The following is an 18,515-nucleotide window of genomic DNA, read 5'->3' as shown; positions in this document are numbered from 1 at the left end:
TACATGTGATATTCTTATTGTGGTATTGAATCAATGGTACCTATATCACATGTCAATAGACTATATAAACAAAAATGTAAGTGACATTATAAAGGATCCTATTGAGGGTGAATGGCTAGGACGCACTAGAAAATGTGTAAATAATATAGGAATTATGAAGTATATGGTGGTCCAATTAAGTCATATGATTGTGAGGCAACTTTTGTTCCTAATAAAAATTCAGATACACAACATTTAATAGATAAGAAAAACATGAAGAGGGGATATTTGAGAAGATGAGGAAAAAGGTTAAAGATGAGATAAGGAAAAAGGTTAAAGATGAGATGAAAGGGACATGAGTATTCCTTAGTTACTTAACTATTATAAACCTCTCACCAAGATTTGAAAAATGAATTTTTGATTGTAAAAGATGTCTAAAGCTCGTAAAATGATACCTAGCATTTCACGCAAAAGAGATTCTAGTAAATAACACATAGCCTTTAATGGAGAAAGGATATAAAATATTATATTTATTTAGAGGGATTTTTTTATTTTTCTATCACATGGGTATTTTCATCGAGGGCATTCCTACACACCACAAGTATCCTATGTTTTTTTCAACGTGATTTTGATGGGGAACTAGCAACCTCCCTAGATATATGCAATAGCCTGCAAGCCACATATATCAAAAACTCATAGTTGAGCCTAGGATGAAGACATCCATAGACCACTGGATCGAGAGTCATGATCCCAGACTCCAACAGGGAGCCTATCCTTCCAGCCTTACTACGACGGGCTAGGTCTCCGAGGACTTGAACCCGGGTAGATGGGATGGCAAACCACCATCCCAACCGCTTGAGCTAAGTACCCGTTGATACGAGTATCCTATGTTATTAAATTCATCCCATATGACTAGAGGGTTTATATTGATTGCAGATGATGGAGAATAGCATTTACATGTATTATTCAATATCCCCACCTTGGGTGTGGAAATCACAATAGATTATCTATAGTGGGGAGGAAATTCATTCCCCAACAACATTTCATGTAGGTTAGTTTTAGTTCATCTAAATGCAAATTCTCTAATGTAAATGCTTAATGTATAATTATTTATGAGTGGCTATTCTTTTATTAACATGCCATCATCCATGATTCTCATGTTCACAAGAAAACTTCTCAATTTAACATTTTAAAATGTAATTTAATTATGCACCCTATTTTCTCAATTATCCATAGAAAGAGTTGGCTACACCATAGAGTGGTATTAGAGTGTCATTAAATCAAGACCACAGGAACAAAGAAATTTGATATGTTGCAAATGTTTCATGACTAAAACTAGTGTATATTGAGACCCTTTTATCTTTATTGTACAAAGGGAACCATTAACAATTAAAGGAATTTTGAGGTATAAAATGGCAACTCTGGGGAAAATAATAAAATAATATTAAAAATAATAAAATACGAGTTATGAATTTTTAAAGGAAAATAAAGTAAACAATTTTTGTTTTATTGTAATTTTTGTTTATCTCCTTATAAGTTTACTCAAATTTCAAGTGTATGCACCTATTGGATTTGGAATTAAATTTCACATCCAATCTGTAACCACTATGCATACCTTTGAATAGAATCGCATTGAAAATAAATGAAAATATGTGTTTCAATTTTCTTCAGTGTGGGTTTACTCAAAAGTATGCATAGTGGGTACTCATTGGATGTGGAATTTAATTCGGTATCCATTAGGTGCATACACCTTACATTTGAGTAAACCTATCAGGAGATAAGTCAAAAATACAATTTAAAAAAATAGTTTTCTTATTTTCCCTCCAAAAATATTTACCCCTGGGGATGACAATCATCATTTGAATCCTATTGTTTCTTTTAAACTTGAATTTGTTAGTACGTTTTTTGTTTTGATGCTTATTTTTCACCTCAAAATTACCTTAATGAATTGTCCTATTTATGTTGCATTACACATATTTTTGTACAAATGGAAAATTACTATGGTCTAGCAGAAATATCCTTTACAATTTACATAGTGGTCATTTTTAATAATGAGATGATGCCACATATTAATGGACTCGCTCATATTAAGTCTTTATCTTGTCTGAAACTATATTATCCATATGTGTAAGCCTCTTATTCTCTCTATAAACTATATTTTCTTTGATAAATGAGTTACATACTCTATCACACTTGCGTCTATATGTTTTTGTGGATGGGTTAATGGACAAGTGCATAAATGGATAACTAGTTTTATTTTGATGAATGCTCATCCACAAGGATCCAAATAATTCATCCATTTATGAAGCAATAACTAAAGTAGCTTGTTCTCCGTTATCTTCTCTCTTTATGAGGATGGAAGTTGGTGTGTTATCAATCTTGATTACACCTTCAAGATTAATCTCTTATTCTATCCCACCTCCATATTCCTACCAAACTAGACACAAATTTTCTACCTTAATCTAGATAAACACATCATAATATTTTCTATAAACAAGAGAATACATTTAGTGACCTTGTTAGAATAGTGTGTCAAGTAGAATCGGAGTAATCTACTTAAAGGAAGCATTCTTTAAAGTAGAGATCCCTTATTCAAGGAAACTTGGGCTCTACCAATCCCAAAGAATTTTATAAATGACATATTATATCCTTTGAAACTGTATCATTTATCATTACTTAATAAAGAGATAATATTCACATAGGCCAAACACTACAATAAAAACACACACAAATAGGTCAAAAATCAATACACCAGTTTATTACATGGTTAAAACCCTCAAAAAGGGAAATGGTCCATAGTCCTGACCAATGCAGCAACTCGAGGCAATATATCAATGTAAAAGGGAAATAGTTTACATATGAATATATTACATTTATCATCAACAAATGGCATCCCATGTTCTTTAAATAGAGATTGTGAACCAATAATGTATTAAGCCGCATATCAAGTATTGTTACTATCAAAGAGAAGATGAGCCATTGGATCACTCTATGTCTAGAACATGATCATAAATGTCAAATTAGTTAATTACAAAATCACACTAAAAATGCATAACTTACTTAAAAACACATTAGACTAAGTTAGACTTAAATGACTCCTGTGTGCCTAAATATCCTAAAATCTTCCCTTAAGAAAAAATTGGGATAATATTAAAGGATTTACAAATAAGACATAATAGGAGAAGAAATGAGACATAAGAGCCTACACCCCTTTATTGACGAGTTTATAAAATCCTAACATACATTGGAAAACTTCGCTTCTATAACGTCCTTTGTGAAAATGTCTACCACTTGATTATGTATATGGCAATATAGAACTTCAAGAATGTGTTCCTAAAGAATAATTTTGATGAATTGCTTGTATAGATCAATGTGGTCACCTTGTTGATATTGAACTATCCTTGTTTGGTGAGCTAAATGGTACTCTATCACACCAAATTATGGCACATGTCATTTTTGGAATCCAAATTCTAAACAGATCCGTTTAAGCCAAGGGACTTATAAATTTATTTAATTATAGCACAATACTCTACTTTTGTTGAAGAGAGAGAAATGGAATGTTATTTCTTACAAGCCCAAGTGATAAGTATGGAACCAAGAAAAATAATAATAATCTTCAATAGACTTATAATCATCTCTTGCATCTCTATATATATTTAACAAATAAGATCAGTCTTGCAATGAATTCTTTCACATCCTGAAGATGAACCACCATTGCAGGTTCGAAACATCGATATAAAAAGAATTTGAATGCGATGGATCCGGAAGAAAAGCTACACGGACTTATAATCATCAGGGTCACCAACCCAATCAAAATCAATGAATACAACAAAGAGAGGATTCCCCCCTAACTTGTAATGTATCTTAATCTAAACTATACCCTAAATACATTGAAGTACCCTTTTTTTTTATTTATAGTGGCATTCATGGAATTTTTTCATATCCAAAAATGATATGAACAAAAAAGGAAATCAAGACAAGTCTGAGTCAAATACAAAAGGCAACCAGTTAACTTATGATACAAAGTGGCATCTACTTTTAGTGTAGTACAAGTGGTAGCATTTTTTACTCCAAAATGAAAGTGATATGGCATTTGTTTACAATCTTCCATGTGAAACTGAGAAAGAAAGTCGTGTGCATACTTCGAATAGGAAAGGAAAATTCATTCTTGATATTGCAAGACTTGAAAGCTAAGAAATTTAAGTAAATTCCCTAAGTATACCATTTTAATTTTTTCTTAAGGATGGATTTCACATGGGTTTAAAGTTTGTGGTCATTACTAATAATAATAAGGTCATCAACATAAAGAATGAGTATTATGAGATGGCCACCTACTTTATTTGGATTTACATTAGGATTAGAATGACATATAGAAAAGTGAGATTCAAGAGGAAAACTATCCATTTTGGAATACCAAGCCCAAGCAACATAATTAAGGCCATAGAATGATATAGGTCAAAAACAAGGCTAAATTCATTCTAAGCATAATAAGAGGATTGTCCTATGTAAATATATTCTTGCAAATCACTATCCAAAAAGGTGCATTTAACATTCACCTGATGGACTTCCTATTATATGAATTCGTAAGAGCTAAAACAATGTAGATGGAATTTATTTTGGCTATAGGGAAAAAGGATTCAACATAGACAATTCCTTCTACCTAGGAAAATATTTTCGTAATTAATTGAAAGTTGTGTTTTTCAACACTTCTATCATAGTCATACTTAGTTATATACACCCATTTATATCTACCAAGTTTCCTCTTTCGAAAGAGGTATAATATCTCAAGTATCATTATCCACTAAGAAATTGTATTATTCATTCATTGTCATATCCCAATTCAAATAATGAAAAGGTTTTACAAATGTTTTTGGATCAATTGAGTGACAAAGACTACATATGATAATATAAAGTTTTGGCAAAGGAAACCCCCAGGAAATTACATATTATAATTGTATTGCAATTTTTGAAGCAACAATTTATTTTATCAAAGAAGAATATTTCAAATATTTTGAGAAGGAATACCTAGCCTGTTGAAAAGAATATCATCTCTAAATTAACTATTTCAAATTCTACCAATCAAATCTAATTTATTACTAAAATTGGTTTGATCATGAATTGAATAAATTGGCATTATATGAAGCCAAATTCATGTAACTAGCATGTGACTAATAGTCTAAGGATTGAGTTATTATATTCTACCAATTCTATCATAAACTATATGCTTTTAGGCGGTCCAGATCTCTATCAACAACCTAAAATTTATTTAAATGTAACTACTAATATTCTTTGAAAATATCACTATTATCTCTGACACAAATATGTCGTATGTGAATCATGGCTTATGATATAGGTAACTCTATGCTCAATTCTTGGTTTCTCAATAAGTTAGTGAAACATTTATAGTTTGATATTTATCATTAAATTGGAATTATACAATATACCTACCACACCATTTATATCTCAACTTTATTTTAGATTTATTTTTTAGATACACGACTTTACATATATTTTGATTTATGTCCTAACTTTATTTTAAAATTAGTTTTCTTAGATACGTCATTGTAGATTTTTTTTTAATACACAATTCCATACTTATATTCTAGCTTTATTCCATTTATGTCTTTCAAATCAAAAAAATTAGATCTATATCCCAACTTTATTTTGAAATATGGCCAAGGATGAAGTGATACTTTCAAGGAACAAGTAATATTGTTATTTTTTATCTAACCTAATTAGGAAGGCCATAGGCTTTAAGGTTTATAACCAAAGCTATAGATTCATAATTAAATATACCACAAAGTTTTAATTATTTCTTGATAAGAAAACGACTTACTCGATGATCACCAAGAATAGCTTACTCGCATAAAGGTTGATGCAGATTCAACATGCTTTGGAATTGATCCTACTAACTGCAACAAATACATGGGGGGTGACTCTCTGCCCAACTGTAGACCTTGTTATTCTAGTTCTCTCAGAAATAGGTCACCCTCAAGCCCTGAATGCACTACTATGTTATCACTTCTTATTTATGTCCTCAATTACCCAAGAAAAAGATACACCCTTTCTCCTTCTCCTATATTATATGGAACCCATTCATGATCAAGAACCTGATCCTTAAGATCCATTTGTCATTATGTAATTTCTTTATATTAAATTTTTCTTTTCCCATAAACTTGTCTTGTTTTAGTGTTTTTCCTTTTATTATATAAGTATTTATTATTATTATTATCATCATATTTACCATTATACTTTATTTATTATTTATTTTCTTTCCTACTATGGTATCCATTTAGTAATATGGGGAATTACACAAAAAAAATAAAAAAAAAATCATTATGAAAATAGATACGACAAGTTAATATGTATATCAATTCACAGTTAATTCATAACTTGAATCATAATCTATTATAATCTATAATTGTTGTAGCAAGTTAACATGTATATCAATTTGTAGTTAATTCATAACTTGAATCAATCTACTATATTCTACATTTGTTGTAACTACATGCTACATGTAAATGTTATAATCCTTATATAGGTGGTTATAACATTCTTGTAGTGAATACTCTATTCTGATTAGTTTGGAATGAAATTATGTAATCGGATATTAGTTGCATATCCTAGACATAAAATTGACAATGAGAACTTGAAACATGGTTTAATCAATAATAAAGCTAAACAATAATGAAATTAAATTAACGATCATAAATAAAACTAAATAGTAATGAAAGCAGCTAACAAAATAAACTAATAAGAAAATAATAAGATAGCAATTATACCCTATGAGTGGGGGCCTTGATCCCTTGAATAGCTTGGTGGAAATTACTACAACTCTAAAAACTACTCACACATATTCTAGAACTAAAGAAAGATAACTTATATAAATTAGGAGTGAGGTATATATCATAGTCCCAGAATGAGTATCTATTCCATGATGTATCTGATTTCCTTCTCTAAGTGTCCTCATTTTTATAGAGATGAATGGTTCCTCTTATACATGAATTTTTTAACAAACCATTAAAAAAAATCATAACAACATGATAGATCTCAAGTTGTTAAACAATAACATTCTTGATGATGGATCTCAAGTGACTCAATAATAGTCCTGATGATGGATCCCTGTTGGGATTTGAAACGTTGACAGAAAATGGTTTTTACTGTGGGTTCTCTGGTTACTAAGTTAAAAGATCTCAAGTTGTTAAACAAGTACAGGAATGAATAATGAAAGTGTTGGTATTTAGCCACCAAAATAGGTAGAACTATTACAAGCATTATATATTTAGGAAAAAAAAAAGAAAATAAAAAAGGGTGATGTTGCAACTAATGTCCAAGGAGAAGTAGGTTGTGAGATAGTTATAGCAATATCTTATTGACCAATCATGTTCACCATATGGGTTGACCCAAAATGGATTTCCACACATGGGCTTATAGAAATTCACCCTTCAAAACTTAAAAGTGGATTTGATCCCCTTAATATCTTCCTCAAGTCACCATAGCACTAAATTCATGGCATCTCTATTTATTCCTTAATTGGTTGCTTGACAAGTGGGGACTATGACCTATTCATGGAATCTTCAATTATAATATTTGAATGTGCTACTGGGATCTCTTCGCAACTTGTGTATGATGATGTGGACATGTAATATTTTTTGACATGTATGCCCATGATAACCACTCATACCCAAGATGACTGGAATCCTATTAGGCCGCAAATTTTTTGGTAAGGATGTAAGAAACCTTATGGAAACTTCAAAATGTTTATGTCAATACAAACACTTAGCTAAACCTAGGTAAAAAAATAGCATGCCTTTAACTCTACCTATAAACTAGAAAAATTTCTCAAAAAACAATCTAAAATGCCTTGCATGCTTGGAGATGGAATGAAAATAATGTATTAACTAAGGAAAAGATAGATATAGGAAAGACAAAAGGATAGAAAAGGCATGGATATGTATAGTAAAATGATGACAAATTATGTCATCGTCACTGGCTAGTCAAATTCTTAGTCACTCGTTACCCCATTAATATCTTCGTCAACCGCTTAGTTGACCTCTCAGCCAATCTTTTGGTTGATTTTCCACTAACTATCTCCAAAGGATCTAGAGGTATGTTGAACCTGTAAATCCTATTGCTCCAACACCAGCACATCAACAAAATGCTATTGAGATTCGAGGTATGAAATTACTTTTGTACTCCCCCATTATTACACATCGTAAATCCTATGTATATCTTGATGTTTCACAAAATTATCCTTTCAGAGAGTTTCGTAAATATATCAATAACCTTCTCTTTTTTACTACAATAAATAAGATTCACAAAATTTTCTTATACTATCTCAAACAATGAGCATGAAGCTCCACGTGCTTCATTTGTTGTGTGCAACATAATCTCTAAGACATGTCTCACACTTTTATTGTCACAATAAGTTACAGTTAATGTCCCAACTATTATAGCATCATTGATCAAATATTTTTCTATAATTGATATTGATACATAGCTCTGTTGTGTTCTTTCGCGACTATGATTTGATGATCCACTATGTATTCTTCATCTCCTTCTCTAGACTTATGTATACATTCTAGATTCACCTTATACTTGATCAACGGACATTCTTTACTACTTTTGAGCATGGATATGCCCACCTCAGATATGAGTTTTATTTCTAATTCCTTCTACAGGTATTCGATGGGCTAGAATTTGATGATCTCCTCTCAGGTATTCGGATGACTTCTCTCTCTATACTTCATATTTTTCAGCCATCATGTTCGCCTTCTGACCTCATATATTAGGGGGCACCTATTATAGCATCATTCAGCACTCCTGTAGGCCTGATGCTTTTTTATGGCCCTGAGAAATCCTTTTTCCCATGAAGACTTGAATTTATATTAAAAACGAGTATTTCAAAATCAATATGTGACTCTTCCCGTACAAAAGCGCGTTCATACGTGGGTCCCATAATATTATACCCGCGTATACATTTTAAAATATGAAAAAATAAAATAAAATGTTATTTTTTGGGCAGCATTTACAGGTTTCATCGAGAGCCCACCTACAGGAGCATGTGGCCTAAATGAAATAACCAATTTTAGGTGGTATATATACACCCCTTGGGTAGGCCTAAACAACAAGAGAAGAAGGATATCAACATTATACTTGATTTCTCCCAAATCAAGTTTTCTTTTCTTGTGCTTCCTACACTCCCAGTCTCTAGGGAACCCTCATTTCTTTTGCAGAGATACTTAGCATCCTTATCTAGAATCTTACACTTATTAGAGAGGTTTTCTTCATGGATTGGGTATGATGAATCCATATTAACGCTTTTATCGGTGCCTTTGGCCTAGATTAGGTTGTATCTTTCTTGTACTTATTATTGTTAATCAATAAAGAAGCTTGTGTATTGTTCCTAATATATCTTGTCATCTTATGAATGATAGTTTATATGTTTATATCTAATGATCTAACATAGTATTATGTATGCACAATGAATTATCTATTATGTATATGCTTATGTGATTGATTTCTAGGTCTACACATCTTGGAGGAGGCAGAGGGTTTGGACCCTACAGGAACATCTTCAAACATAGGACCTTCAAGTATGTCTCCAAATCCAAGTCCGATAATTCATATGTTTGGCACGCTTGATTGAATGTTCTTTGTTGATTATCTGACCCTGCTCTATTGAGGCTTTCCACCCTTGCCTTAGGGAACTTTTCCCACCAATAGAATTGGCAACTCCACTAGGGAATACCATCAAGTATTTCCTAGAAGGGTTGTTGTTCTTTGATCTTGGTTTAGTTTGTTGTTTCTTGGTTTTCTCCAGCCTTCTTGAGTCTTAAGTAGTTTCTTCATTCAACTTGATCTTTTAGATCTGGGTTTTCTTTTTATTTTTTCCTTATTTTTCCATAGATACACACTTTTTCTTATATACAATCGCGTACACACGCGGTTTCTTCCAAAGAAACTTGTGTATATGCGTGTGTATTCATAAACAATCGTGTATACATGTGGTATTGCATTTAAACAATCGCCTACAAATCTGAAAAATGATTTTTTTTTCATTTTTGTCTTTTGTTGAGGTCATGACCAAGTTTGTTTATGATTTCTTGATTTTTATGAAGCCTGGAATCACCTTGATGTATGTTGTTTTTGGCATATTTCATCTTGTCTCAGAAATGTCTATGTTAACATAGGGTTTGTAGTATTTGAAGCTTTTTTTGTTTGAATTTGGGTTCCATATCTTCTTTATGAAGTATCCGGTTGTTGTGTGCCTCTGGAACAAGTCTTGTTGCTCTCAAACTTGTTGATAACCCAGTCTTCGATTTACTTCTTTTGCGACCTACAAGTTTCCTTCTTTTTAATTTCTCTTTCTTGTTTTCGAAAGGGGCTTGTGATTCTTGGATGAATGAGAGAATTCAATTCTCTGGAGTCTTTCTGATTTTCAGAGTCTTTTACATTTTTCTAGCCAAATTCTTAAAGTGATTAAGTCTCTTATTTGCTCTAGTATTTTATCTTTCTGATCATTGGTAACTAGTTGGATTTGAGTCTTTTTCATGCCTTTGGTATTGAAATTGTTGTTCATTTTCACTTTCTGAACTTCTTACTTTTTTAGATCTTTAAAAGAAAAAGAAAAACATTTTCTTTGTGATTTTTTTTTTGTTTTTTGTCTTTGTGATCTTTTGGGTTTTTGGAAAATGTGTGAAATTATTGTTATAAGGTTAAGAGTCTTTTTTCTTTGAGTGCTTTTTCTTTTGGGATTTTCTTCTCCTTTCTTGTTGAATTGGCCTTTGCCTTTGTGATCACATTTTGTTCATCTTTGAGATTTTCCTTGAATCTTGCATTTACATTATAGTGTGCATTAGGGTAGATTCATTTTTAGACATCATTTACTCTTTTTTGTTAGGTTTTGAATGTGTGAGTGCTTAAAATAAAAAGAAAAAGAGTTTTTTTTCTTAGGTTTCTCGTAGAACCCTTATGGAAATCTCTTTCATTGAAGAAAAATAGGTGTTGCATTCTCATGTATCCTAGGTTTTCTATTGATTTATTTTGCGTAAAAACATCATCAATTGCACTTTTTCTTCCCTTGTCTTAAATAAAGCCAACTAAAATGAGCACTTAAAATTAAAATGAACTAGACTTTTTCTTTTTTTCATAGAAACATCAACTAGTCTAGGGAATTTAGGGCCTTGGACTAGGTGTGTGGAGAGTAAACTCTACAAGGCCACTTAAACTGAAAGTATAGGTATTTATTAATGAGTGGAAATCCAGTGTCGTTAAGCTGTCCAAGAAAGCTCCTCTAACACAGGAGTCAAGCACGAGGACATGTGAAGATAAGGAAAGAGAGGTACCCCCTCTCCTACTTCTTAGATCGCATGGCCTTGACTATTCCACCCAGCTTCTTGTCACGAGATGGTGACCTTAGTTTCCTTTCCTAGGGACCACCTAGGTTAGTGTAGGGGGAATGCTCATGGTACCTGAGGCAGACATTGTATCACTTTCATAATACTTCTATAGGGTTCCCTTGCGAAGCTTAGGTACTTGTACGAGTAAAGGATATTGTATGGAGGTTAGTGTAATTGTTTCTGATACCTTCGCTAGTAGTCTCTGGCCCTCATCATCCCAAACTACCTTCGGGAGGTCCTTATCTTTGCTTTCTTTTATTTTTGTGTCTGGTACTAATCACCTGGAGTGAAAATACTTGGAATTTGTTTGTCTGGTTGTAGCTTTAGGAATTTTTTAGAGGTTTCCTTGTGCTCCTAGCTTGACATAGGTGATTTGAGTCTTTAATTTTTATTTATATATAAAGGTGGGTGATCGACCAATTCGTCGTTCTAGAAGGCTTCGTGGGCTTTCACGTGCAAGTATCGATCCTTCACCTTGAAGCATAGGAGTAATTATGTTGTTTCTTTTGAACCAGTGTCAGCTAACACAACGAAGACAAATCCTTATTTGAGGGATATTATTTCACTAGGTTAACCTAGTCTAGTCCATAATCCGAGCAGAAATAGTCCAATGCTCGCTAGAGTACTATTCCAATCGGAAGACGAAGTAGAAATTGAAGACGTTTATGAGTCCCGTATGAATCCTACAAAACCTCTTCCTTATCATATTCCTTACGTTGTATCATGCATGGGTACTCTAACTCATAGGTCATCTATCCCTGTTCACTCTCCTTCTTTATTATTAATAGCCAATGTTAGTGGCACAAGTATGGTTGTCGATACGTCCAGCATACATATTCCTTCTTCGGCTATAGGAGGAGGTACTATTTCTATATCTACTATTACACCTAGTATGATAGTTGTTGGCTCTACCTCCATTTTGGGTTCGGGTGGGGGCACCCAACCTTCTGCTCCTTTCACTGGTGCTTATCCTTTTGGAATTCCATCTTGTGGTATTCCCTCAGTATCATCACCTTACCTTCTATTTCTTTTGTATCTATGACTTCAATGGATAGTGGTTCAACATATTTACAAGGTTTTTCATTTGGAAGTGGACATGTTCCTAATTTCAATTCATCGTTGAATGTAGTCTCAATGCATTTCTCTGGCCATGCTGAAAACATTAATCCTTTTCAAGGGAGCCAGGGCTTGGCATATTCTTTTGTTAGTGGTTTTGGGTCTAGAAATATTTCTCATTTATTTTATCGACAGGGGAGTATTCCCTTCCCTACTGCCAGTACTTCACAAGTTTTTCCTCCTTTGGCTAGTGCTTGGAATCCTTACCAGGGGCTCTCCCCTTCATATAATGTTCCGCTAGGAAGAAGTTTTCCTATGACTAGTAATATTGATGTAGGGAGTGGATACCCTCCTTATACCCTTAGACTAAAAGGTTTTCCTTCTAGTTCAGTTTCTTCTACGAGTAATCCCTGGCAGCCTCGTACCTATCAAAAATCCAAGATACTCTTTTTCGAATGTTGGGAATTCTACTCTTGGAGCTTGGAATTATGAAATCCCCCCACGCTTACCATTCCTAGCAATTCTTATTTTTCTAGATCTTTTGAAATTGACTAATGATTTCATTCGTTAAAAACTGGCTTGGCCTCTGGTCCCTACTAAAATTTCATCTAATATTCCTTAATTTGAAGGGAAGTCTGGTGAGGATTCAGCAGACCATGTAACCACTTTCCACTTACGGTTCTCACTAAACTCCTTGATTGATGATTCAATTAGATCAAGAATATTTCAACGCACCTTATCTAGAAATGTGATGTAACGGTATATCGAGTTAAAAGGGGGGTCGTTTTCTACGTTTGGTGAGTTAGCTACAATTTTTCTCAACCATTTTTAGTTGCATGTCTGTTATGCTTTCAGAACTGAACTTCTGGCCAATTTTGAGCAGGAAAAGGCTACCCATATTTCTTACCACATTCAAGAGTGGCACAGAAGAAATATATTGATCAAGGCTTATATCCCTGATGAATTTCTTTCGGAATGGTTTTCGAAATCATTGCAGTCGAAGATATCTAAGGATGTGTCACTTTCAGGAGTGTTCATAGAAAAACTGGCTATCTTTCGGGCCCAACAATTAGAGCTTATTTATTCCCAGTCTAGAGTCCTCTATAATACATTTCCTAATGCTCCTAGATCGAAAATTGATATTTCCAAACTAAAACCATGCCCCCATGTCGATGGAGTTGTAGGATCGATCAATAGTAATATTGCTAGTTTGTTAAATCAATTACAATAGTTGTCATTACAGTTTGATTCTGCGATACAGACTATGTCGTCAGTGTCTCCTCCTTCTCAACCTTAGTATTAAATGTTGTTCAGTCCTCGAATCCCAAAGGAAATCAAAAATCCAATGGGAAGAAGAAAGAGCGTGGAAAGAAGAAATATAAGGCACGGAATGGGAATGAAAATAAACCTAGTGAAGACATTGGTGAGGGTAAGAAGGAGTCTAAAAATAAGGTTAAATTCCCAAGCAATTTATGCAGTGGGGATCATATTACTCATATTTTCCCCAAGATTCAAGATTCTTTGTGCTTGTTAGCCCAGCAAGGTTCTTATAGTTCCCATGATGTGCTTACTAACCATTTTCCCCAAGGGTAGCAATTACTTGTAGCGCGAATGCTAATACTGGAACCCCTACAGGGGGAAACCAGGAAGGGGAATCTACATCGAATGTGTATATGGTTAAGTCTCATGTTGATATTTCAACTAGAGCTCATGATTATGGAGAGTCGGAACCTTCTAAGGCTAAAATTGCTTCCGATACTCAAGAAACTCTTCATATAGAGAGGTCTGCAGTTGAACTTGTACCTCAGATGTCGAAAAGCTCCTCAAAATGATCGACTTATAATCCAAATTCTAGGGCTACTCAGAACTATTCCATTGTTGAATATTTAGCTCAGATCCCCTGTTTTATGTCGGCATTAGAGGTACTCCAATCATGTCCTATGTAAAGGAGTGATTTGCTCACTAGATTGGAGCAATTGACCCGAAAAACTCTCTAATAATTACATTTTAGAAGTCAAATGTTAAAACAAGACTCCCTAATCATATGGATTATTCTAATTAAATATATGTATCATAAGAAGACCATCTTTTGAACCATAGTTGATGAAGGGGCTTCCACATGTGTCATGTCTATGTCATGTTGGAAAGTTATCAGGTCCCCTGAAGTTGTTCCCTCTCCTATTCTCTTAACCGCATTCAATGGTCATTCTCATAAGCCTCATGGGATTCTACCTGCCTTCTCTATTTATGTATGGGGTAAGATTGTTAACATGGAAGTAGAGATAGGTGTTGTTAATCTTGATTATAATTTTGTGTTCATTTGCAACTGGGTTTATGCGATGGATGCCATAGTCTCATCTATATTTTTCATCCTATGTTTTCCTCATGAAGGGGGGATTGTTACGATTGATCAGTTATCCCATGTTACCAATGACGCTAATGGCTCTGCTAACTCCATTTTCCCCTTGGTAAAGCAAACCAAGAAGCCTACTAAGAATTTAGGAGTTAGAATGTATTCGTCTTTGATGGATACTTTTGATCTTCCACCCCCAGTTGCTCATGTCAATGTCATTTCATCCTCTAGGATGGTTCCTCGACAATGTTCTTTTATAACTCATTATTTTTCGGATCCTTGGCTCTTGCCCCCTCCTACAACCACATTAGAAGAAGAGTGAGTGGGTGGAATGGCTTATCTTATATTTTCCATAGAAATTTCATATCAATCTATTGTTAATTCTATAGATTTTCATCCCATCCATGTTTCAACAGAGAATGTGGATGATGATGTGGCATTGGTCTGGACAATTGATTCCACTTTGTTTATGGATTTCCTTAACATTGTTTTACCATCTGAGGAGGAAATTCTAGAAGCAATGACTGGTGTAGTAATGATCATCGGTCTTATTTTCTCCCTAATTTGAGTGAAGTCAAATCAAGTTTGACTAGTCCTATTTCTCATGGAAGTGTTCATAAAATTTTAAACCCTTTGGATCTAATAAATATTTTTGTCAAAGATAACATGGCTAATATTTGAAAAACTATTTCAGTGAACATTTCCAAGAATCCCAGCGTTATCAAGATCATCTTCATCGGAGCTAAGTGTTCCCCTGAAGAAATCAAAATTTACACCGATCTCTTTAAGGAATTTAGAGATGTATTCACTTGGTCTTATGAGGAAATGTCTGGGATTGATCCTAGTATAGTTCAGCATGAGATCAAGATTTACGAAAACACAAATCTTTTGCGTCAAAAGCTTTGACCGGTCAACCTTAAGAAATTTGCGACTATCAAGGAAGACGTAGAGAAACTACTTAAGGCAAGTTTCATCTACCCTATTCCTTTAATTGAATGGGTTTCAAATCCAGTCCCTGTGGACAAAAAGAAAGGAACAATCCATGTATGCATTGATTTTATGGATTTTTATAAAGCATGTCCAAAATTCAATTTCCCCACTTTGTTTATAGATCAAATTAAGATGAGTGTACTAGGAATGAAATATTTTCTTTCATGGATAGATTTTTTGGGTATAATCAAATAACAATTCATCCTGAAGATCAACATAAGATGACATTTACCTTTTTGCCTTAAAAATATTGGGGCTACCTTTCACTGGGCTACATCATACGCTTTCCACGACATCAAACATATAATTGAAGCTTAGTTAGATGATTTAGTTGCTCGCTCTCATAAGAGAATGGAACATCCAAAACATCTTCGTCTATTTTTTTAGAGATGTCGTTATTATAAAATCTGGTTGAACCCTAATAAGTGTGTTTTCGCGGTTACATATGGTCAATTGTTGTGATTCATAATTCCTAACGAAGGGATTCGTGTTGATCCTTTCAAGGTTGAGGAAATACTCAAGTTGCCTCCCCCATCGAATATTTGTCAACTTCAAAGTCTCCAAGGAAAAGCCAATTATTTAAGGAGATTTATCGTAAACTATGTTGAGATCACAAAAGGATTCATGTGTTTACTTAAGAAAGGAGTTCCACTATTTTGGGATGAATTCGCTCAACTCTTGTTCAATGCTTTGGAAAAGGAATTGACCTTTGCTCCTCTTTTGAGTCCACCTGATTATAGAAGATATTTTATTTTGTACCTCGCAGTAGTAGAATCAACTATTGGTATGGTTGTGTTTCATGAATATGATTCCCTTAGAGAGCATGTGATTTATTATCTAAGTCATGGCTTAGTTGGTCCTAAACTCCGATATTCTCATATTGAGAAATTGGTTTTAACCGTAGTTCATGTTGTTTAGCGAATCCATCATCACATTTTTCTGAGAAAAACCTTTGTATTAGTTGGCGTCAATCTATTTCAATTTGTCCTCAGTAGGTGAGTGGTTGGGAGAAATACAACAAATGGATTGTTATTTTTCAAGAATTTTATCTAGATGTTATGTCAGCTAAATAAAGAAGTCTTTGGTTTTCGCAGAATTGATTTTGGAATTGCCTTGTGAAGAATCATTTCCAAATGAACACATTTTTCTTATCTCCTCACAAGATCCTTGGTATGGAGACATCATTGAATATCTCCAAACTTCAAATTTTCATCAGTATTTTTCTAAGGCTAAACACGAAAAATTACGTCACCTGGATAAGAATTATTTAATTATTGGTGATACTTTATATCATCATGGGGTTGATTCAATTCTTAGATGTTTTTTGACCTTAAAATTTGAGTCAGTTCTAAATGACTACCATAGTGGGACTTGTGGAGGTCATTTGTCTAGGCTTGCTACATCTAAGAAAATTTTGTGTGCAGGGTATTTTTGGCCTTCGATTTTCAAATATTGTATTGAGGTGATTAAAAAATGCCATCCTTGTCAATTTATACTCGAAAAATGTGCTCTCATCCAGCTCTGCTTTTTCCTGTCGTCGCTGTCAGTCTATTTACTAAGTGGGGAATTTATTTTACTTCTTGTAACCTGACTTCGTCAAAGGGACACAAGTACATTATCGTAGCAGTAGACTACTTTACAAAGTGGGTCAAAGATATGCCAACTTTTAATAATGATGGTGAGACAACATCTCTTTTAATTTTTAATCAAGTCATTTCGCATTTCAATATCCCTAAAGATATTGTCACTAATCATGGCAGTCGTTTTTAGAATAATATGATGTCTGAGTTGGCTTCAAAAATGAGATTTTGGCAGGAGCATTCATCTCCTTATTATCCTCAAGCTAATGGACAAGTTGAAGTCGTTAATAAATCCCTTACTACTATCTTACAAAGGAAGATTAATCAAGCTAAGTCCAACTGGCACTTCATGCTTTATCTTGCATTATGGGCATACTGAATGTATGTTAATACTGCTATGGGGTTCACTCCTTTTCAATTGGTTTATGGTTTGGAATCGATCTTTCCTATAGAATATGAAATTCCATATCTTAAGTTGGAAGTACAGCTTCTTCTAAACACCTCAATTATTGAAGAGTGCCTTGTTCATTTGGAACATCTTGATGAGCAACAATGGTATGTTGCCATAATGAATGAGGCCAATAAGAAAAGAGTCAAAGCTCAATATGACAAGTCTGTATGACCTAGTGTTTTCACTAAATCTGACCTTATCTTGGTCTATGACCAAGATAAAGACACCTTAGGGGTAGGAAAATTCAAACCTATGTGGCATAGTCCTTTCATTGTTAAAAGGGTCTTGAAGAAATGCGCTTATGAATTCATTGATTTTGAAGGGAATTTGTTGTCGGAGCCCATAAATGAGCTCTATCTCAAGAAGTATTACTCCTAGGATCTTTCCTAGAATTTTCTTCATTTTGTAAATATTGTACGTAATTTTAGTTTTTGTCTATAGGTGACGTGATGATGATGGTGTTTTCGATCTACTTTGGTATGTTTCGATGGGTGATTCAGTGTACTTAGCATTCGCAGATGGTGCTAGTAGACATACTCAGAATTTATCTTATGTCGCTTGGGTAATACATTATCCATCTGGTCAGTTGTTGGTTGCAAGAGGCATGTGTATCGGTCCAAATTATAATAATATGGTTGAATACAATGTCATTATTAATTTACTTTCTGAAGCAATATATTATGGTATTGAATCATTAATGGTTT

The sequence above is a fragment of the Pinus tabuliformis genome, chromosome 6, assembly GCF_031772625.1.
Source record: "Pinus tabuliformis cultivar Carrire ecotype Pingquan chromosome 6, CPIR1, whole genome shotgun sequence".
NCBI classification, from domain to species: Eukaryota; Viridiplantae; Streptophyta; class Pinopsida; order Pinales; family Pinaceae; genus Pinus; species Pinus tabuliformis.
This window is presented reverse-complemented; position numbering follows the sequence as displayed.